The following is a 23,671-nucleotide window of genomic DNA, read 5'->3' on the forward strand; positions in this document are numbered from 1 at the left end:
ATCCTCAAAAAAAAAAAAAAAAAAAAAAAAAAGTTAGGAGTTAGGTAAAGTAGTTAGGTAAAATTGCCTTTGATGTCTGCTGAAGGAAAAGTAAGTTTTGTCTGAGTAATTATCATGGTACCAATATACCATGACCCTTTCAGGGACCCTGAAAGGAGTCAGTCCCCAGGAAAAGCCGTTTCTAAGTTCTCCAGAGAACAGAACTACTGAACCAGGAGTCTTTCAACATGAAGGTTCATATTCCCTAGGAAACCACGTGCAAAACCACACAATGTAAATGAAATGCTAAAATGAAATACCAAGTAGTTAGATGTAACTAACATTGATCTTTCTCCTATATCAAATATGGTTGTGTTGTTCCAAAAGAGTACTCCCCAAGTCCTTCTTCTTATATACAAATATTAGTGTCTGATTTGCAAAGTGAAAAAAAATAATATTATACAAGCAATCTAAGTAATTAACACTCATGTTGTTGCAACCTCAAGCTAAAAATAAACCTCCCATCTCACCCCAGGCCCTATTCACAAAAAGGGACTGTGTAGATGCCGTATCATTCATTCATGGTATCCAGCACGAAGTATGGATGAAGCAATTTTGCTTTCCACTACAATTTGCTTGAAAAATTAGGAAAACAATTTCCTAAAACTGAACTGTGCACTTCTGGAAACAGGGAAAAAATAAAACTGCAAAGCTTAACTTGCTATAGGAAAACAACGATTTATCAATTTAAATATGAATTGTTGCTTTTGCAGAAAATAGCTTACACCATGAATGCTAAGAGGCAGCAGCTAATTGAGTGTATATGTTTGTGGGGGGTGAATGTCCAAAATTGAACTTGTAAACTGCCAAGCAGAAGTGTGCTACTTCCTGGTGGTAACTTGTATGAATGACTCACGTAAGTGTCAGTAAGACCCAGACTAAACTGGCATCCAGATCCAGTACAGGGTACTCTGTCTGGACCATGACAGGAACTTCTCCTTCAAGAGAAACCTTTCATCACAAAATGTTAATCATACCAGTATTTTTTGAACAAAATATAGGCACACCAGGAAAACAAACAAAACAACACGCCAACAGAGTAACTAAAGCAAAGGAATAAAATGATAAAATCAAATATTTGCTGAAGGTAACAAAAGCAAATTACGACTTCTGAAAAACCTATTAGGATTCCACACCAGGTTTCTTCTTTAAATGGTTGGAACAATATATTATTATTTTTATGACGTATTTGCAAGCACATGTATATACACACTTATATGTACACTCCTATATGTATTTGGGCCAAGCAGAACATACATGATGGACTGAAAATGAGATATTGGTACTGCTAAGAGAAAGACATGAAAAAAACATTTATAGCAACATTTTAGAAAATCCAGATTAAACTAGTAAACTGAAAACAGACCATTTTCTTGGCTAATGCATATATCCTTTGAGTCTACAGCTACAGCTGATAAAAACAAATTGCAGCACCTATTTCCAAAGAAGCAGACATGAAATCTAATAAGCCTAACCATGAAGCTGAATTGGATAAACTTTCTGTTGATCAGCCAGTACCTTCTTTTTGATTTTCCCCATTGTCTGGCTTCTCAAATCTTAGCAAAAATATTTGTGGGTTCATGTGGCTTAACAGAAAGTGCACATATTTCAAAAACATCACTTCTCATTTTTGCTTATTGGAATGCAAGAAGCAGGGTGGAATAATTTCAGCCAAGTTAACTAAATTTTGAGTCAAGTTAACTACAATTTCAGCACAATTACATGTTAGATTTGGTAAGAATCAGGAACAAAGTGGAGAGACAGTTTTCAGCATCTTGTTCACCTCCCCTTCAAATATATGTTTTCATGTGTAGAAATTAAAATCCCCAAGCCACTGCAACTCTTTTTTAAGATGACACACAAGGATAAAAATGATCGGTAAATGAGCAAGGAGCAAAAAGGCAGACAAACAATCAAAATGTCTGAGGTCATTGCTTATTAACTCCTTTGAGAGGGAGCCAAGTCCAGGAGCAAACTTATGACTGATGCTAGGAAAATAACTTTTAAGATTAAGGGTTCTTTCCTGTACTACTGCATATTTTTCCTGACAGAGGTAAGGCTTTATGGACAGTATATGTATTATGACTCCAAGCAAAACACGGGTGCAAACTCATCTATTACCTTACAAAAATTTAAGACATAAAATTTAGGATCATTGACTGATAATCTTTAAGATCTCCAACCAAAAATACAATTTAGCACAAAACAAAGGAAAGGAGAAGCCTTAGATCAGAAAAGTTGTTCAATTTTAGAAAAGCTCAAGTGCAGGTAGCAATAGCTAAGGTAATCTGCACTTGTCCCTTGAGAGGAAGTTGATGCATGCTGGCTTTTTATCTACAATTTTTTCCTCTTAATTCCACTACCAGGCTATGTGCTTTGTTGTTGTTGTTTTTGTTTGTTTGTTTTTTCTACTCTCTTTTCTAGCTATTAAAAGAAAGAACAGTTGAGAGCAATTCCCCATCAGTCCAGTTAAGTAATCTAAATTCCGAATTCTAATTCTAAAATTTCTGTATCCCTAGGAGCTGCCAGAAGAATCAAACAATACCTCTTGAGGCCAGAACAGGTAGAAATGGAAGACTTAATAACTGCAAGTGTTCAATACGGAGAAAAGAGGAGTGAAAGAAATGCAAGTAGCCCAGACATACACCATGAAACTTCAGAAGTCTCGTTATTTAGTGAGCAATGAAGAGACAGATGTGTAAGTAGCTAGATAGTTTAGGCACTCAGATTCTTCTAAGCAAGCTATTATTTGGGTTATCGGCTATCGTCGACACAATCTAGTTTTAAAATAGTAAGATACAGAACCACTTAAAGGTAAAAGATGAGAAGAAAATTCCCTTGTTGCACTTACAGTCTTACTGAAGCTTACTGAAGATGACCATTAGCATGCTTAATAAAAAAAAATGACAACAATGGGAATTTTGAGGTTATAGTCGAAGTGATATCTACTCAAATACAGACAAAAGCATGTGTCAGAGAGAGGATTTACCATTTGTTTTCAAGAGACACACCTGAACTTCAACCTTAAAAGTAACTTTTTTTTTCCCCCTATGGTTAGCAAGAATTTTTTCCTTTGATCCAAAGAACTAATAAGCGATGCTCTTCCTTAACACAATAACATCTGGCAATAACAATTATATTGATTATCTGATTTCAGCTACATTTGCAGAACAAAGTCACAGGCATGACTGAATAACTCTCACCTCTCTATCACGGTTTATTATGTACTAAGACAATGACCAAACTGAGGGAGGAAGCTTTTTGCTGCTAGTCTTTCAGATATATTTAAATACCACCTAGCTGCTTTTTCTAATAAATGCAGAGTGACTGGATAATTAAGCCTCTCGTTAAATCAGCCTACTGTTTGGGATTTCAGGTCCCGTTTCCATTTTGCCCCTCCCACAAAAGCAGACATAAAAACAAGCTTACTTGAGTAAACTGCTGAATTGCTGCACTGCCAGAAACACTGTGCCTTTTATGACAGCAAAATTCTTCTTAAGGAGACACAAGAGAAATGAGCTTTGATAAATCACCATATTTCAGACCTAATCTGTTTTATAGCTAGAAAGTAGATGAAAAAATGTTTCCAGTGCATAAAAAAAAGCAACCTCCCATTTTTGCTCTTCCACCTTCTCTTCTCTTTTTTTTTTTTTTTTCCTTAATGTGTAAGAAAAGAAATAGAAAAGGAACACACACACAGAGGAATATCTGTAACACCTCTACCTCTCTATAGTTTAGTGCAGGCTCCCAAAGAAAGCAGATCTTTCAGGCAAAATCTAGATAGTTTGACAGTAGCCTACTGGCATGTTGCACTCTAAGAAACTCTACACAGTAAAATTATAATCAATATCAACAAATAAATTCAGCAGCCACATAGGAAAATATGCAAATTGTGTTTGTAATTATCCACTTTTTTCTGAAAAAACAAACATCATTCTATTTTGTAGATTCATTAATGGCAAATTAAACAGATTATTTTTATTACTGTACCACAGTCTGGGCTGTGTGCATTATGTAGCTAAATAACATTGACAAAACTACTACACTGTTAAACAGAAATGCAGAATGTAATTAGTATTCCACTTAGCATATGTAATTACTGGCATACTATAACAAAGAATGAACTGATAAACAAGATTCAGGATATCACCATTTGCCCTCATTTCAATCATTGTATTTCCTAAAAGAAATGGCATCGCTCAAACCAGTTTCTAAATATCTTAACAGAGAAAAATAAACTTGAGATGTTCTGGAAAGAAGGCCGGGGAATGCCACATTGATAACAGCATTGTGTTCCCATGATGCGAATGAATTATTGAAGTCTAGGACATGAGAATGTTCATTGTGTGATGAGGATAGTATTGTGCTTCTAGTAAATTAAGTTGGTTTGTTCTCCTTTCTGTGCATGTGCCTTTTGATTTCAATATATTGTAGCTGAGTATTTAGGTTTTACTTAATTGTTCCACAATGTCATAAAGTGAGGAAAAACAACAAACGTGAACTGTACTGAAAAACAACTCGTGATTGAGTTCATGTTTTATAATATTCTTACTGACTCTAGTAATGTTTTGCCTTGTCTGGCTTTCAAGACAAGTACAAATACTTTACAACAGCGAAGTTTTCAAAACTTTGGTAGTTGGACACAACTCCATTTTTAGTATAACAACAAAAGTACTAACTAGGAGGAACAGCTCTGGAGATGTCCATTGCCTCTTATGTCCCGGACTTTGAGAATGCCCAGTTGAAAATTAAGTTATAATACTGAAGCTAGTAACATGAAGTATAAAATAAAACAGGTTACTCAGAGGATACACTGTCCAAAATAGCACTACATGAATTCTACTGTCTTAAATAATGAATAAAAAATAATAATTAAATCCCTACATCAATACACTTACTTGGATTCCATTTTTACCCCTTTGGGAATATAGAAAAGTGCTACACCACATCCACTGCCCTCTCACAGCCAAGTATTAATATATAGTAAATGAAGATATCATTTTGTAGTGGCTATGTCTTTTCTTTAAACAAAAACAAACAAACAAAGGGACAACTTTTTTGTTGTTGTTCTGATAATGTTAGAGACATTTTACAGAATTCTGCTAATGCTACCATGACACACACCAAATATATTTATGTTTCCTGGTTCTATTTTATTCTCTGCTAAAAGTATTTCCTTAAGCAACACATATGACAGAAAAGACACGTAACTGAACACTTAAACAAGTGAGTACTTGAATGGCTGAAAGACTGCAAATGCATAGAGTTCTGCTATCTTACGTCATAACTGTCTTCAACACAACTCCAAGAGTCAGAATATCAGAATCTAGAAAACCAATGAGCAAGCATTTCAGTATTTTTTTAATGGAATCAAACCATATGTATTCAGATGTTGCTGTTAAATTGGAACCAACAGTTATTGCGAATAAGTACCATCTACCCAATCTCTTCTCTTCATGGGTAAAGCATTTCTCTAAATGTGTGTAAACACATCCCTGAAATAAAGCGACACCCCATTTCCAGAATGCACCACTTAGCATTAAAAATAAAAGCTTTTATCACTGAATAGAAAGCAGAATAAGGTATCACTAAATGAGGAAGCAGAATGGTATAGACAAATACAAGCTAGGCAGTAACCAGAAACATCTACCTTCAGCTACATTCAAAGTGTTTTATTTTCTCCTTAAACAAACTAAAGCCCTACATGATGAATTAATGCCAGGTTTTCCAATTTGAATAACTCAATGTAAAATTAGTTAGAAATTTAGAATCTTTAACCCATCAGTAAAAAACTTTGTATGCAGAATACAGATTTGGGAATGTTCTCTTCCAAAAGGTCAACGTTGTTTTCAGAACTGGAGTTTACCAGTAACACATTTAGAAACGTGGTGGCACAACATTATTAAGCATCACAACACTTTACAATACTAAAGAGGTGTCATGATCCCTTTTTACTGAACAAGGCACAAAAGGATAAATAACATGTCAAAAGTCTTAACAGTGACAAAGCTGGAGACAAAATTTAGATATGACACCCATTTCCTTACCTACTTCTAAGGCAACGCAGTTTCACTTTTATCTTATTTATTTACATGAAAATACAAAGCCTTAGTTTATCTTTGTGCCAAGGAAAATTAAAATATATTAGGAGTACTATGACAGCAGTCTGAAAAATCTTCACTGAACAAGTTCTAGTACACATCAGGCTGGCCCATGAAACTAACTCTTTGTTCTTCTTACACAAATGTATATGGAACCAGAGCTCAGATTAGTATATTTGAAAAGGGGAACTGCAGTGTCCTAGTTTATATTTCATCTAACACCAACTTTGTGCTGCATATAAACCTCAAATATTGTCTAGGTCACAGTGTGGAAGTTTGTAACACCTAAATACTAGATGCCTTTGAAATATTCCAGAAGGAAAACAGATGTATTTTCCAAGAGAAGTAGAACAGCAATTGTTTTGCCTAGAACTTTCATTTTACAACAAAATAGATTAATCTCTGGAGTAATTTCACTCATTAAAGTGGTTTTACATAAATTATGGATTTGTCTGATTACGTTTCACCCAAGCTCTATGACTACCACAATAGTGCTTGTTGACTTTTTAATTAAAAATGCAGGTCCATCAAGCTAGTCAGAAAATGGAAAACCTCCTCAGAAATAATAGTCTCTACAACTGCTATTTCTTGCAAGCCTAAAGCCTGTTTACTACACAGGAGAGCAAACTATAAAAGATTTTTTTCTTTATGCAAGAGCAATGAACAACGAGTAATAAAAGGTATCAATTATTCACATTGCTTCCCAGCAGTTTAGAATTTCAAGAGGGAAAAAAAAAAAAAAAAAAAAAGAAACTAGACTGCTTTTGAGTAAAGAGTAAAAATTATTTGGTGAAATGCAGACATCTCTGAACAGAAAAAAAAAATGCATAAATTTACGATTATTGATTTCGAACCAATTAAAACATAACCAGCTTGTTTTTTTCTAAATTTAAAAATACAGAATTTTTGACGAAGTGTAATTTCCACAATTTAAAACTAAGACCAGAGAAGCTACTAAATGGTAACACCAAGAATGAACTAAACCAGAAACAATTGCCAGAGAGTGAACAGAATGCTAGTGAATCCAATGATACAGGATCACACAAATACCTCCTAAGACAACAGCTGATGAAAGGATACAAGGACAGACCTAACTGTGTCCAACCCAAAACACTGAAATCACATTTCACATAACATATTTTAGAATCAGTATTAAAACCAAACAATTTGGGAAAGAAAACAGAGAATAAAAATAGTGGGTGCCGTCTATTACATTCGAGCAACTGCCATGCCCATGGTAACAGTAGTACACAGATCCCAAATAGGAAAGATGCATTAGCTTTCTAAGCTTCAGAAAGGTAGCCACCCTATCCATCAGGCATTTGACGGATTTCTGTCCATTTTCTGTCTCTTCTTAATAGAATGGACTGAAAAAAATAACCTCCGTTTTTTTCTCTCCCCAAAGTCCTTAAATTATTATATTACAGTGGTTTAGAATATTAACATAACAATGCATTTTCCTAAATAATAAAATATGAAGAAAAGAGAATGCAAGCTTTTCTTTATGGTATTTTCTTAATGAATTCAAGAGGGGAGAAAAGGATATCAAGAGTTTATGAACTGTTTAAACGTAAAGCTAAAGAATTATAGATAAAGTTCCAAACCATTAATCCATTATATACTGTGAATTGGACAACCCCAGTGAGATATCATTTCCAAAAATGAATCAAGCAAAGCCATCAGCAAATAGTTAACACTCTGAACCTCTGAAACTCTCTTTGATTCAATTCAAGCTGCAAACCTCTATGTTTAGAAGCTAATTTACACTGGAATCTGGAATTTAATCATCTCTTCTCATGCATTTGAAAATGGATGACTTTACTTCGCGTAGTCTAAATTAACTTTGAAATTTTGCTACACATAGTAATATAATACCTAGTCAGATATGCTGATTTTACCTTGAAAGAAATTAATTGCTTGATTCTTCCTCTTAATATTATCCTGATGCTGATAAAATTTCCCTAGGCAGTGCTAAGAGATGCTCTGGACTTTGCCCAGATAGGGTAGGACATATGTAAAATTACAGAATGATCATCAAGAATAGAGGAGAGAAACAATTTTTAGACAGGAAAAAAGATGACATGGAAGGAAATAATGTTTTGTTTGAACTCAAGTCTACTGATTTCAAATTAAATCAACTAAAGGCCACTAAAAAAAAAAAAAAGTTGCATTTGGGAAGAGAATGTAATGTTGAATTATTATTTTTTTTTAATTACTTTTAAGTCAATAAAATTTCTACCTGTGCCATTATTCGCATCACACTTACTGCAAGAACACTACCAAAGTGATTAGTTATGGATTTCCAAAAGCACTCTGACAAATCATCCAGAAGAGGAAATTCTGGGAAGTCTAGATGTCTGGGTGGTAAGCAAAGAGGAATGTTTATGATTTCCTCTTCCTCAAGAAAAAAAAAAAATCCACAATCAGTAACAAAGAAAAAAAACTAATCAATATGAAGAGAGTACTCCCATGCTTCAGACTGTATGAAGGCAGATGTGTTTTCTGATAAGAGTCCTCTAGCTCAGGAAGAAAAATGTCAAGTATTAGGCATGATCTAGTTCATTTATTCTTGGTCAGCTTTTGAAGAGAACAGCAAGTTCTTTGATCCTTCTAAGCCACAGTTCTGTCTTTCATAAAATCACTATCCCATCAATACCTCTCTTAATAAAGTTAATAAGTTTGATATTAAAATTAGTTATTTCTAATTAGTATATTAATCATTTAAACCGGCTTATTATCCCCATGTACAGCTCTACCTCTACACAGGAGTGTCTTTCCACAGATCAGGATCTCACAGCAGTGATTTTTAAGGAGAAATTCCCTGAAAGGAAATTCTATACATTTTTTTTAAAATCTAATCGTTTTTCTAGATTAAAAAAAAAAAAAAAAAAAAAGCTGTATAGGGATGGAATTCTTAATTTAATTCTTTGTGACTCTAAGACTCTAAAGTGAGAATTTTTCCAAGTAGTTGAATTACTTGAAATGAGAAAGCAGCTTTCCATATTTTTTTGTCATACTGGAATAACTAAGATGCCATATCTCCATAAAACGGACTGGTCCACGGACTGAAGCAAAGCTTTTCTAACTATTTCTACAGGATACTGGCTTTTTCATCTAAATAGTAAGGACATACCTTGAGGCAAATGCAATGAGCTATGCATTTATTTACAGCATATTCATATTAATATTATCCTCTTCTCACATATTTCTCAGAAATTTGTAATTGAAATGCTGAAGTCTGATAGTGGATTCTTGAATATACATCCCACAAATCACAGCTATGCATTCATACTATCTCCATATAATTTTGATCAATTTTAAACAAAACAACATCTTCACTTTTCCCCTTTCACAAAAAGAACATATTGTTATTTACAGTTCTATAATATTTCCTACTCTTCACAATGCAAAGTACATTAGGCATAACATGCCTTTATTTACAATGGAATAAAAAATGGTAACTAAGCATATCAGATCCTTTGTGATGCAGTTATGTACTCAGTAAGTGAAACAGTAATATCATCTGTACATGAAGAAAACTGCCTAATATTACCATCTTTACAACACAAATTAGTGATTATCTACTACACTAAGATGCTAATCCACTCAAAAACAAAGCACTAAAGAGTATTCCTTACACCTTCATCTTCTCTTTAAATTGCCACAATAAATTGCCATTGCTTACCTATACAACCACTTCTCTTCTGCTTCTTGTGTTTGGCAAACTTGTAGTCAGCACTCAGTTGTTAACAGATCTTGAAAAAAGTGTATTAGGATTTTTTCACAAGCAATTAAGGTCAATTAATGTGCAATACATTTACTCTCGTATACATACTCTATATTTGGTAGCTCAAACTATAGCAAATATTTATCTCACAACCACTTACTACATTTCCTGCTTACTAAGCTAGGCTGAAGACTTCCAGCTGACTATTTGTGTGTTGGGATTTTTATTTTCTAAATTATAGGAAAAACTTAAATGTAATACATTATTCTCATGGATGTATTTATTTAACACATGCAAGCACTTATTTAAAAACAAGCTTCCCTTTTTTTTTTTCGGCCCCAAGCTGCTGTCAAACTGCAAGGTACCAACTTTTCTATGCAAAGAAGACTCAATGGCTCTGAGAAGACAATCTCAGTACACATCCCTCCTGAGTTCCAGCACTGAGATAAATCAGAAGGTTCAACACTCCACAGGAGCAATGCTCCAAGTTGACAACCAAACAGCTGTGCTGATTAAACTTCTGCTCTTCACTCAAAACATTTTATTGCATCATCATTATTCTGCTAACAAGGAAATTACAATCAATTCACTCTGAGCCACGGCCACCAGCAGTTAAGCAGGACAATAAATAACTGAAAAAAAAGTCAAGTTAACCTTTATCATAGAACCATAGAATCATCTCAGTTGGAAAAGACCTTCAAGATTATTAAATCCAGCTATGAACCTGACCTACCAAGTCCCATCACTAAATCACATCCCCTAGTGCCACATTCTATAACAGCAGCATGTAGGAGGAATCCTCAGCACTTGGTTCCAGCCAACATCAGATGTATTAAAGATTACCCTGAACCTTTCTTAAGAAAAGCAGAGTTAATTAGCTTTAACATTACTCAAAACATCAAAATCTATAACCATTCATGCCACTGACAAATTGACCTCTGATTTTGTTATTATTAATAATACAGTAATTATGGTTTTCATGCATACAGCTCTTTTTAGCCATTAACTAAGTAACGTCTAACTTCATTTTAGTACAAATACATTCCTGCCTTCATAAAAAAAAAAAAAAAAGGCAATCTAATGAATCCAAATAAGCCGGTATATGCATATCTAGTTTACAATTAAACAAAAAATGCTTTTAAGGTAATTCTCCAGGAAAAGATTTGCAAACAGAAAACTAAAGAAAAAAAGTTTAAAGGAACAAAGACTGAAAAAAAAATAAAAGGAATATAATTTGTGGAAGAAGTTAGTGACAACATAAGTTCTCAAAAAAAAAAAAAAAAAAAAACCTATGGATATCAGATGCAAAAAAATCAAAAATGAGAACTACTTTGGCTTGGCATTTTTTTCAATTTGTAGTTGGCAACTCACATAAAATGAAAGGGTAATCTGAAAGATTTATTTCCAAAATGGATACCTACCCCACAGCCTCTTCAGTATGCAGAAAATGAGCTTTGTAAGTATAACAACAAAAATGATTAATGACCCTTGACATTAGAATTTAAAATGTCCTTCATGCAAATACATTGGTTCCTCGATTCTGTTGTAACACAATAGCAAGGAGATATTAGAATTGCAAAACTGTACGGGAAAAAAAAAAAAAAAAAAAAGAAGATGCACCGAAGTTACACAATGAAGTAGTTTCATTGTGGTACTGAGAGAATTATGAAATGAATACAAGATAACACTGATAGACAAGTCTAGCAAGCCTTTTCCCTTCAAAGTATCCATTCACTTAAATTGCCCTCACTGGAAAAATAAAAAAATAAAAATAAATTAAAAAAAAAAAAAGTGAAATGATTTTAACTGGTCAGTAACAGCTTAAGTAGCAGGAAATAAACATTAATTTTATTGAGCAAATTAGAGGTTTCTTCTTAAAGGGAAGTTGTCTTAAGTTGTCAAAGGAAAATGACAACTTTCATAAATCCAATTAGATTTTTGAAAACCTGAGCAACAGAATTCCCATATATATATTAAAAAAAAAAAAAAGATGTGAACATTTAATCTGAAAAGTTCTTTGCCCTTCAGTATTTTTAGAAAAAATGTGGCTGTACTCCATTACTATAGCACAAGTGAAAGTTGAAAATAATTAACTAGAGATATAAACATGAAACAAGTATTCCCTTTTGCTTCATTTCCACAAAGAAAAATGAAACTGAGCTTAAGAATCAGATAACAATATGTCTCATACTTAAAGCTATGTACATACTGAGAACTAGCCCAAAATTAGCTAGTATATCTAAACCATGAAATAGGCTGCATAGGGGAAGATCAAATGACCCTTAAACTTCAGTTTAACTGTATTTTACACAAGACAAATGGCAAAAGCAAAACAATTTGCTCTGTAGAATTCACACAAGGAAATTCTATTTGCATAAGGATAAAATGTGTTCTTATAATACTTTGTGGTATTTGTGTTAACTGTTATATCAAGAGGCCAAAATGAAAGAAAAAAAATAAAACAAACACTGAAACATCTTGAAAATCAGGACCTACTGTCGTAAAAAATTTTTCTGAAGAACAATAAAAGAGGTTCCAAATTGAACTTCATCAAAAAAGAATGCAATTGTTATTTGCTCTAGTGCTAAAATGTAAATGGCCAAAGAAATGCGACATAAAGCTTCTGAAATTACTACTTGTAAATCAGAGAGATAACCTTTAATGTGTTCTTTGCTGAATATTTGCCTACAGCAAGTACCAGAACACCAGTCACCTTCTAATTTTTTAGAAATTTAGGAATTAGGGTTTGGAAAATACTGTTAAAATTCCTAGCTATGATCTGCAATTCCCTTTGAACAGAAAAAGAAATCTGAAGAAATTAAGAACTGGATAAAACAAAGTCAATATTGAAAAGCCTGAAAGCTGTAAAAGAAGAAAATTCCAGACAGGGATATTCTCAATATAAATAAAGTGAAACAAATAGCAGGAAGAGGTAAAAAAAAAAAAAAAAAAAAATCACAGATAAAGCTTTCACAGTCCTCACAACAAAATTTTCATAGTCAAAGCTTGCTGTCATATTTCTGGACTACGTGCAGAGAGCTTTAAGGTCTGAAAATGCTCAGACCTCAGAAAAATATTATTTTACATAGGACAGAAAAAGTACTTCCACAGAAGACGACAACCTGAAGAAGCTATGGGCCAGCTAAATTACACATTCCCATCTCTTATTGACTTTTCACTGGTATGCAATCAAAACTGATGCAAAAAATGGGAATATCACAAGAGACTTCCCCTCTGCCAGAAGAGTTGTCTTCAGTTGACGCTTACCTCAGTTCATTTATTTATTGCTACTGAAATGGATGTAGAAAATCATGGAATTCAGTGCCCAGAGCCCACCTAGATGAGATAGTTTTTTGATGTTGTTCAAAAATTTCAGGCAAAAATCCAAGCTAAAGGTCCCAAGCATGTTGCCTTGCTGCACAGCTGCTCTCTGTATCAGCCAGAGTATTCTAAAAATCTATTCAAAAAGGACAGAAATGCCAGTACAATAGATGTTTACAGACAAATCACACTTTGTATGGATTTGTTAATTTATACAACCTGAAGATCACTCTTTGATTAAGACCACTTCAAATGCTTGACTGCGTTCCCTTTGTCCCCATATTCCCGTGTTCCTTCTCATGGTTCAAGCTTGGTTATCCAACAGCACTGTTCATCTCACGTGCCAGAATTTAGCCAGACATAATCTTCGATACACTTATTTACTGTATGGCTCTTTGTTGGTCCTCTGAAACAGCGTAAGTCAGGCAGAACACTTTACAGAGTCTTGAGCCCTTTGTTTCAAAAGCTCACAGGAGGCACAGATACTTCATTTACTAGATGACTGGAGAGCGCAGTGAACCCATCATTGAACAGCTAACATGTATGTCAAGAGACCATACCACTAAAAGCCTAGTTGAGGAAGAAGGATGCGATCTCTACCTTTCTCCAAAAGGAAAAATGTATTTCCTACTTTGTGTATCATTACTGCAATGAGATGCATCTCCAGCCATTGAAATTATAGTAAGTATGGTAAGGAGAGTGACTATCTGTCTTTATAGAAAGGGCCCCAATTCTCCTTTTAACCACACATAACTCTAATAAAACCTGAGTGCACTAACACAGCACATAAAACTTGTCTAACTGGAACATCTTTTATGAAGGCAAGTCCAGTTATCTGTTTGGTGTTCAGTAAGTCATGCCGTCATGAATTAACACAACACAGTCACAGAAAAAAGCTGTCTCCATAGCACTAAAAAGTTAATGCAGCCCTTTTCTGGCCTGCAACACTGAGGGTATCTCTACAGTAGTCCTTCTAAGAAAAAAATGGAAAGGAGCAGAGTACATAACCTCACACACTCCTTTACATGCCACTTTTTTTTTCCCCCCTCTAATGTTTACATCCTGTTGAAGAATACTTCAGCCCTAATACAGCAACCAAACGCTCTCCTTGACACACGACTTCACGGGCTTTCCAAGGTGTGTCCACTGAATCATGTCAGAGTTAAGTCATTGAGTGCCAGTTGCATCGCTTTTTGTTAATCCCTTTGTTCCTTTAGCCCAAGGCTAGTATTTTTTTTGATCAATATAAATCTTTTCTGTCATCTTATTTTTGCTGTCATTCCATGAAGTATTATCTTGCTGAACCAAGATCTTCATTTATTCCTGGTACTGCAGTCCTGTCCCTCATGACAGTTACCCTGTGAATATATCATTATCAATCTCCTTGATCCTCCCACGTTTGTACATAAATTCATCTCTCGGGTATTGACTTCCATAAAGTTGTAAGTCCCACCCCATTAAATGACACCTGCTGCAGCAGAGGCTAACTTAAAGTAGCTCTGTTGAGAGAGATGTTTGTTGTTTACTGTGGTGAAGAGAGTCATCAAGCAACGGTCAAGTGGGGATGCAAGGAGTTCAAATCATGGATCCTGGAAGCTCCGGCTAATATTTCATACGTATGCCAAGTTCTAATACCTAATTCAGCATCATTCTACCCTGGAACACCTCTTACACTTAAATAGAAATACAAATCTTTTGAAGAAAAAACAGATTAAGTTCTTAATTTTATATACGTAGCACACAGTAAACACAGTAGATGAATTTATATGTACAGCTATTAAACATTACACACATTTGTATGCACACAAACATGAAGCTGAATCATTTCAACCTGAAACATCTGAAAATTCAAGTATTTTCTCTGCACTAGTACCCAATATTGAAGTTCTTCACCATTTTTTGATATCAGCTAAACAGAACCCCAGTACGGGGCTTTGGGAGAGTAATGGGCATGACTTTCTGCAAGGGCGTAGTCACCAAGGCAGACTCTTTGCAGTAATAAACTGTAGCAAGGCAACAAGCAAGTTTTATCAGTCTTAATAGTTCACATATTTTTCACTAATTCAAAACACACTCAACATTTGATGACTTCTTCCTTTTCCTTCATTCTTCTCACGTAACTCCAAGGAGGTGACAAAAGGACCGGAGGGAACAGCATGGACCTGCAACAGGATAGTCAGGCTGGATGTCAGGAAAAGGTTCTTCAGCGAGAGGGTGGTTGGGCACTGGACCAGGCTCCCCCAGGGCAGCGGTCATGGCACTGAGCCTGCCAGAGTTCAAGAAGTGTTTGGACAATACTCTCAGACATAGGGTTTGATTTTTGGTGGTCCTGTGTGAAGCCAGCATTTGGACATGTGGGTCCCTTCCAACTCAGGATGTTCTATCATTCTTATTTACTGCTCAGTTATCAAGACAGGGGAAATAGATATTGAGGGTATTTAAATACTAACACTAACCAAAGCGTTCTTTTCTCATGTTACTTTTATTCACTTGTTAATACCACTACGCTTGCATTCTGTTGTCTGCATAACAGGAGCATATATATAAACAAATACATAACCATATTTATGTCTGTATTTACACCAGTGCAAGACAAACTGAAGTATTTATTTCCTTTCATCTCTACCCCAAAGCTGACATTCTGTAACAGTAAACAACATCCTACTCTTTATCATACCATGCTGTGATAACAGCAAAGCAAAGTAACCTCTACAAGGACACCACCTTCTGGGTTTGATAATGAAATCCAATACTACCATTTCAAGCTTTTCATGAGTACCTTCAAACCCAGAATATTCATAATTATCAATCTCACATTAGACTGCTCAGTTCTTGGCCTTGGCTCAGCAACAAACACCACATTGTTGGCATGTACAGCTTATTTTTGGTAGCTTTTCCTACATTTATTCCTTTTATCTCCCAATTATCTCTAATTTTTAAGCAGATAACTGTATTGCCATACCAAATAATAAGGGTAATCACAAGCATAAGCAAACTATACAAGGATACTAACATATGCCCTTATGTATGTGATTTGAACAGCTACAGCCATTCAGTCCAGCTCTTCCTCAGGCCTTCAAGACAACATCAGATAATTGGGACCTCTTCCCACCATCCATATTTTTTTCCCCCCACATTTTGAATATACATATCTGTTCAATCCTAATCAAATTTCTTTCTTTCATTATATTATCTTTTTTCATTATTATTATATAAAACCCCTTTTGATCCTTACATGCAGAGAACTTCATTAACTCCAGGTAATTAAGTACTTAGTCATTGTTTCAGAAGGAAAAGAAACAGTCTGCATCCAGTAGTGATGTAGAGTTTATTAATGGTAAGAAAGCTCCACAGTTTGATTTAGGATACAACAACTATAACAACTCTATAACAACTTATAGCTAAATTAGCAGGTAACTGGACAGCTGAACTATTAAACCTCACTTTCAGAAGTATCTCCTTCACAGTATCAATATTTCTTGTGTGGTTTTATCATATCTCCCATAATTACATTAACTACTACTGAATTATTCTTCATTTTAAACTACATTAGGTCTTCAAATGTTAAAACAATTTATAATTTCCTGCAAATAATGATTGCTAGGTGGTTTTCTTAATTTCCCCCCCAACAAATGACAAAACACCACTTCTGATTCTACCTTGTTCTCATTCTTCTGAAATCTCCTTAGTCAAAAGAGATTAGACAGGCCTGTCCTCCCACAAAGACCATTAAGACTAATTTATCCTGACATGACTGAAAAAATGAGATATAGACACAGACCATACTCTCCCCTCTTTTTTGCTTCTATTACTACAAATTTGTGCATATTTTTCTCATCTTTCCCACAACTGCATGTAACTTGGCAAAGTGTTACTCCTTTATTATAATTCACAGTGTAAAGTATTTTATGTCTTCTTATATGAAGCATACAACACAAAAATAATCTTTGCTTATTGTATAATAATAATGTAAAAATGCACTGTCTGGTACGCTTCATTGCCTAAATGGATTTTAAAAGGCAGATTTTGTTTTTCCTTAGTACAAAAAAAGTCATCATAACTAAACTAAAAATATGTAATGAGAATATCACATTGTTTGTCATCTCATTGATGAACATGGAAGTACCTAACAACCTTTAACACTAAATATTTGTTGTGTTTCTTCTGAAGCTTTAACTGATAAAAAAAATGAAGTTCACTTGTAAAGAGAGACAAAATGGGATTTATTTTATTCAATATTATATATTAGCAAAAAGAAACTGCTGCAGTTCAACAGAATTAGTATGCAAATTCCCAGTAATAACCTGCCACACTGAGAAAATAGTGAATTATGCTGTCCACCAAGCCACATGATTCTTCAGTCTTTGCAGCAAAATTTACACTACAGCATACGTTCAAGAGATACTTTCAGGACAGTGAGTGGACAAAAATATAATTTTATAATTCCTAACATATCATAATTCAATTTTGTCCAATATCTTGTGAAAAGGAAATGTTTCACCTTTATTAAAGGAAATGGTAAAGTCAAACAGTATATTTGTTCTATCAACTGTTGTGGTACCATGATATTCTGGACAACAATAAATATTGAATTTTTTATTTTATTTTATTTTTTTTATTTATTTATTTGAAATTTACAGTTTATGGAGACTGTCATTTAAAAGCTAAACTATCCTATTTGTTACTCAAAGGGCATAATCAGGAGATACCTTAATTATGTTTGACATCTAAACTAAGCAGGAAAACCAACATAAAAGTAATCACTGGTTTAAATGGGAGTTATTTTAACTATAACAGTAACCAAGACAGTTAAGTTATAGTGTTAATAATTCAATGTTGTTTGAAAACCACTCACAGCTGATTTATACAGACTGAAGTAGGAATATGTTATGCTACAGGTGGATGTGAGGTCATAAGAAACCACTTTACAGTCTCCCCAGAAGTACAGTGTCAAAAAGGTCACCTGTGGTAAAGGATCTTTTGGATTAGTCTTTCAAATCAACGCATGAATTAAAGGCAATTTACATATAAATGGGCTAATACTCTGGCTTTGAAATTAGATGAATTTTTAAGAGATTTAAGAAACAGCAGAAAAGGTCAGTTAGGCATTAAGTATACATAATGTGATTTTTTAAAATTGCTTGTCTTGGAACTATATGTTTCTGGTTTATTAATATTTTGTATGCACAGACTGTTCAGCTCAGAAAGGCTACGAGCTAGCTATCTGTGAGGAAATGCAGAAAAGTGATCCAATACTAGGGACATTGAAATTGAAGAAATTATGGTCTAAGACCTAGAAAGTGAGATTTTCTGCATATTAACATATCTTAATGTGTTAATTTTGGTTTTATAAGGCAAAACTAGGATGTTTTATTCAGTGAAAATTATTACAGACTCATAACAGAATCTTAGGGGACTTTTCACTAGCTCTCTCAAACAAATCAAGGTTCCACTATGGAACTATTCCTCCCTCTTTAGACCCTTATGACAAGAATGTTTTACTCATCTGTATATAGGGGATCAGATCCTGCACTGGATTTTAATGGGCCAAACAGCCCAATCACATGCCACAGACAAAGGCAGGGGCTACAAATTAGCCTTTGTTTTAGTGTGAGCATGCTTTTGTGTGTAAACACGCTTTCAGAGTCAGGATTTATTTTTCCTCATCTTCAGAGAAAATCCTTAAATCTACTGTATTATTTAACAAGGACTCTTTATCCTGAGATATTTCTTTATCCTCCTGTCTCTTTCTGTAAAGAAGTCATTACTAACCCCTACTTGCTGCTGTTTTCTCACCATAGTACACTTTGGTGATAATCCTTTACTTTGCAGAATCAGGAAATGACAGTGATATGGGATCCAATGTTACATACAATAAATAATAATAATAACCACCACCTCACTTTTGGATGCATCTATATAGTTGAACAGTGTGTTCAAATTTGCATTCTTGGGATAGCACAGAACTCAAATATATAGTTAAACAATGGATGCTGAAATAAAGTACCTCCAAGACTTGGGCTAGATAGACAAACCATTGCCCTAAAATTCAGTACCACACAGATAGAAACAAACAATATGGTTCAGTCCTGAAGCCCTTTTACTAAAGGAGAACTTCTGCATTCTCAGTATCCATGCCACAGACCTGATATTTTGCACAACTGCCCTTGAGATAGGAAAGGGAAGGATTATTACCAATTATTACCAGGATTTAAAAAAAATATATAGTGTCCAGAAAAAGAAGTACTTAAAATGTGATAGCAAGTAATGACAAGTGACACTGCTGTCCAGGACGGGCTTTTGATGGGACATGAAAAATAGCCAAAGAACTTCCCTATAACAAAAAGTAAAACAAAACAAAACGAACAAACACACAGAAGGATTTCTTGGTATTAAAAAAAAAAAAAAAAAAAAAAAAAGTGAAGAATTATAGCTTATGTTGCACCACAATAATATTCCTTTAGATATCTTATAGTCCTTAATAGAGATAAAACCAGCATGTGTCACAGACATCAACAGTATCGTTCTAAGGAAAGCTTCAAATCCATTTATAGTAAAATTCATAATCCTTCTATACAGTTAAAGAACCACACAATTCTGAAGAGAATATGATTATCTAACTAACCTTTAGGGTAGTTTCCTTACAACACCTCTTCTCTATCATTCCATGCAGCACAAAAATGAATTTTATGTGATATTTATTTTTTTTATTTAAATTGGCCCCTTCCTTTATGAGAAGGAAAAGGAAGTCAGAAGAAGTTTCAACAAATGAGTCTTGCAGCATGTCACAATCAAAACCAATAAAATTTTGTAGTTTGAGTTGATTTCAGAAGATAAAGTTGTATAGATACAATTATCAGGTGCATAAAAGCAATAATGAAGTAATGCTTGGAAAATGGCACAAAAACATATCCACAGTTCATTAATCATAGTGTAAGCAGTAACAATGCTACTAAGGTAACTATTTAGTTAAGTGTCTAAGTAGCCAGTAAAGCGGGTGCCAGATGACTCATGTCCTAAATGTCTACTTTACCAGAATCAGATCTGTTTTAGCTTATACCACATAACACTGCCTTCTCAAGACTCCAAGACAGCTTAGCTTTGTGGGAAGAAAAAAAAAAAAAAAAAAAAAAAAAAAAAAAAAAAAAGGAAAGATTTTATTAAAAGATACTCAAGGGACTCAGAATGGAAAAGCATTTACTAATAATATGATAAACAATTCTGATATTACAGAAAGCACTGACCATAAAGGAACAAGGGACACTATTTATCTTTACTTCTAGTTCTTATGAATGTAGCATTGTAAGAGATACTCCTTATCAGCTAACTGGACTCTCAAATATAAAAGACAATTTAGATAAAGTGGTATTTAGCAACAGTTCTAACAAAGAATTTAAAGATTTTTTTCCCTATTATAAATGTATTCCTACAGAACCAAAAAAAAGCTTAAATCACTACTGCAAAGTTGAGAGAAAATACTCACAGATTAAGCTTGACAAATTACCATTCTGTGCAGATGCTTTACAAGCAGGTAGATGAACTTGTACAGAAATTGATTTGATAAAAAGCAATTGCTTCTGGTACCTGAACTGACTTTTTAAAGTGCAGATTATGCCAATAAATGAGATCATTTCTTTAGTTGCCAATTATAAAGAAACATCTTTTAAATAAAACTACCAGGGAAAAAAAGAAAATAAATAAAATAATAAAATAAAAGTTTAATCCTATATTACTGCTGATTCAAATGCAACAACTACTCCTTATTTAAACATTTTTGAATAGCTGGATGTATGAACCCATTGCAATAGATAAAGTTCTTCTGACTTACATACTTGAGGCTCAGAGCATATTTGGAACACTGTTTATATTTCCTAACACTGCTTTGGGAAAAGTATGCAAAAACATACAGACATCATTCATTCATACAGGTACTGAAAAATCTAGGATTTTTTTTTTTTTTAAAAAAGAGAAATGAGGTCTAGTCTTTGGAAAAAGAAATTAACAATGCCAAGTTATATAAGAAACTTAACTTATAATTTATGCCAAGTTATATAAGAATTTTAAATATATAAAAAACAGTTATGGCTATAGGAGCCTGTGTCAAATATAACAATAAACCTAATGAACTTAAGCATGAATTTAAGATAAGGAAAGGCCAGTGTTATCTGAACAGCACCTTGAACCCCATGACATTACATATCAGAACTTTCATTTATTTAATTTATTTTAACAGAAGTCCTGACCAACTGCAGAACAGGGAAGAGGAACCATCATAATGCAGAAAAGACTAGGAAAGTTCAAATTACATTAGAATTCTAACCTTGGGAAGGTTCAAAAAGAAGCTTGACGTCATCTTTGTTCCCCATTCATCTATATATGTGATTTCAAAAGTGAAAAATAACTCTCACCATAAGAAGTCTTATTGAAACAAGTGAAATGAATTCAGGACAACTTCAGATAATTGGTACTTCAGCAAAAGGGATCACAATAAAACAGTTTAAATTACAGGATTCCAAGAAAAATCAACTCTGCTGTATCCTATCAACAGAAAAACTCTTCTAACCACAGCCACCTGCATGCTTGAGAGAAGTTACTTGTGGAAAAAAAAACATTTTTTTTATCAGTGCTAACATATTCTTCTAAAATGTTGGTCTTGGGTTATCAGCTTTCAGTCATGTTGGTAAAAAGAACAATTTTTACCATAATTAACTTTCTTTAGAAAGCATACAGGAGTTGAGTGGCTCTCAAAATGTTTAATCTTTCAGCATAAAGTTGGCAGTATGTTTGTTTACTACACTGATGTCAAATGTCATATAGTAAAGACAAAAACGTTCATTTATAACTTGTATCAAACACTGTACACTATCCTGCAAAGATCTAAAATGATACAATCACTATTTTAAAAGATTTCAGAAAATTAATAGCTTATTAGAAGAAAAAAATTAAATGTATTTCAATGAACTATTAAGTGGGGAAAAAATGATGTTACACATCTATTCCAATTGTTCTTCAGAGGTGATCTGATTATAAGATGTGGAACAGCACATTTCTTATCCATCAGGAGTACTCACAAGATAAGAGAGCTGAAGAAAGTAACTTGAATAGACTAATAACTAAGTCACTGCATTTGAACAATCATATCTACACGGATGAAATAGAGACTAAAAACAATATACTTTGCTGTCTGGAATTTGTTGAGTGTTTTATGAAAGACAATATTGATGCTCCCTGGCAATCAGCTACTGCTTGTTTTCTAGATAAGCACCTGGCCCTTGTACATCTCCAACGTTAGTGCAGAGCTAGTGGTTATCAGTTGCACGTCACTAGCTAAACAAAGCAAAAGTAGGACTTGCGTCACCTTCCAGCCTCTTTCCAAGCTAAAGGGAGAGGGAAAAGAGGAAGACATAAAAACAAGTCTTAGCATTCAAATCTCTCTTTTCATCTCCTTTGGGGAGCTAGCTAAGTCCAACAGACTCAGTTTCTAACACCTGCCTCTTTCTCACTGTAACTGTAAAGCTGGGACTGGGGAAGACACACTTGTTTGCTCCTCTGTCAGCAAAATGAAAAGGCCTCCTGTTACTTTGTCACCTTGGAGTATCCCTCCACTATACAAGACCTCACTTCTCTAGAGTAAAACCTGGTTTATGGGAGTAAAACAAGAAGAAATTACAACTAACAATAAGGGGTACAACTTTTGATTTTGTTTCACCTTTGCAAGTGACCTTCTAAAAAAATAAAAATAAAAATAAAAATAAAAATAAAAAATAAAAAGGCAACAATTCTCAGTCACATTTAATAAAGGAGAAAATCCTTGAATAAAGCACAAAATGAAAAATAAACTTCTCCCAACACCAAAAAAAAAGGAGTAGTTACTTCCAAGAAGCGTTGATAATAGATTATCTTCTGCATTATACAAAGAAAAGGGATAATTATCAACATATGTGATAACTACTGGTAATCAAAGTGAATAATTTAGAACTCATTTGCTAGGTATGCGTCTGCCAATACATCAACTGCTTGAGTTGTTCATTCCACATCTAAACTGCTGTATAAGAGACAATTTTAAAAAGAATTTTTATGTAATGCTTAACAATTAATCAAAATGTATCCATCGCTTTACAAATAAACCATTTTTCCTTTCACATGACACAACTAATAATGTTTTTTTTCTTGAAGTTGTTGATGGCAATTCTTTGTCTTCACAAAAATACAAACGAGAGAGAGGGGTTTTATAACCCACTCTGCTGCAGCATGTTCTTGTTATGTCATTCAGTGAACAAACGGGCAAGCAGATATCTCAGGATATCATGTAGTTCATATGTCCACCCTATGGCAGGATAAACCCATTTTTATATTAGCTAATTCACTCATCCAAGATGATCAAGAACCTGAGAGGTAGCCTGACAAATGTTTTATCTTTACCTGTTCGTATTCATAATGGGAAGATAATTGAATTTCTGATCCGTTTGCATGCTTAACAAGC

At 34.0% G+C, this 23,671-nt stretch overlaps 1 protein-coding gene across 2 annotated transcripts in view; it reads right to left on the reverse strand.

Annotated features, from left to right (window-relative positions):
* The window catches only part of FHIT (fragile histidine triad diadenosine triphosphatase), a 564,423-nt gene that overhangs the window by 432,349 nt on the left and 108,403 nt on the right, over positions 1-23,671 (reverse strand). The window lies entirely within an intron of this gene.

This window comes from Netta rufina, assembly GCF_964035555.1.
Source record: "Netta rufina genome assembly, chromosome: 10".
In the NCBI taxonomy this organism is placed as follows: Eukaryota; Metazoa; Chordata; class Aves; order Anseriformes; family Anatidae; genus Netta; species Netta rufina.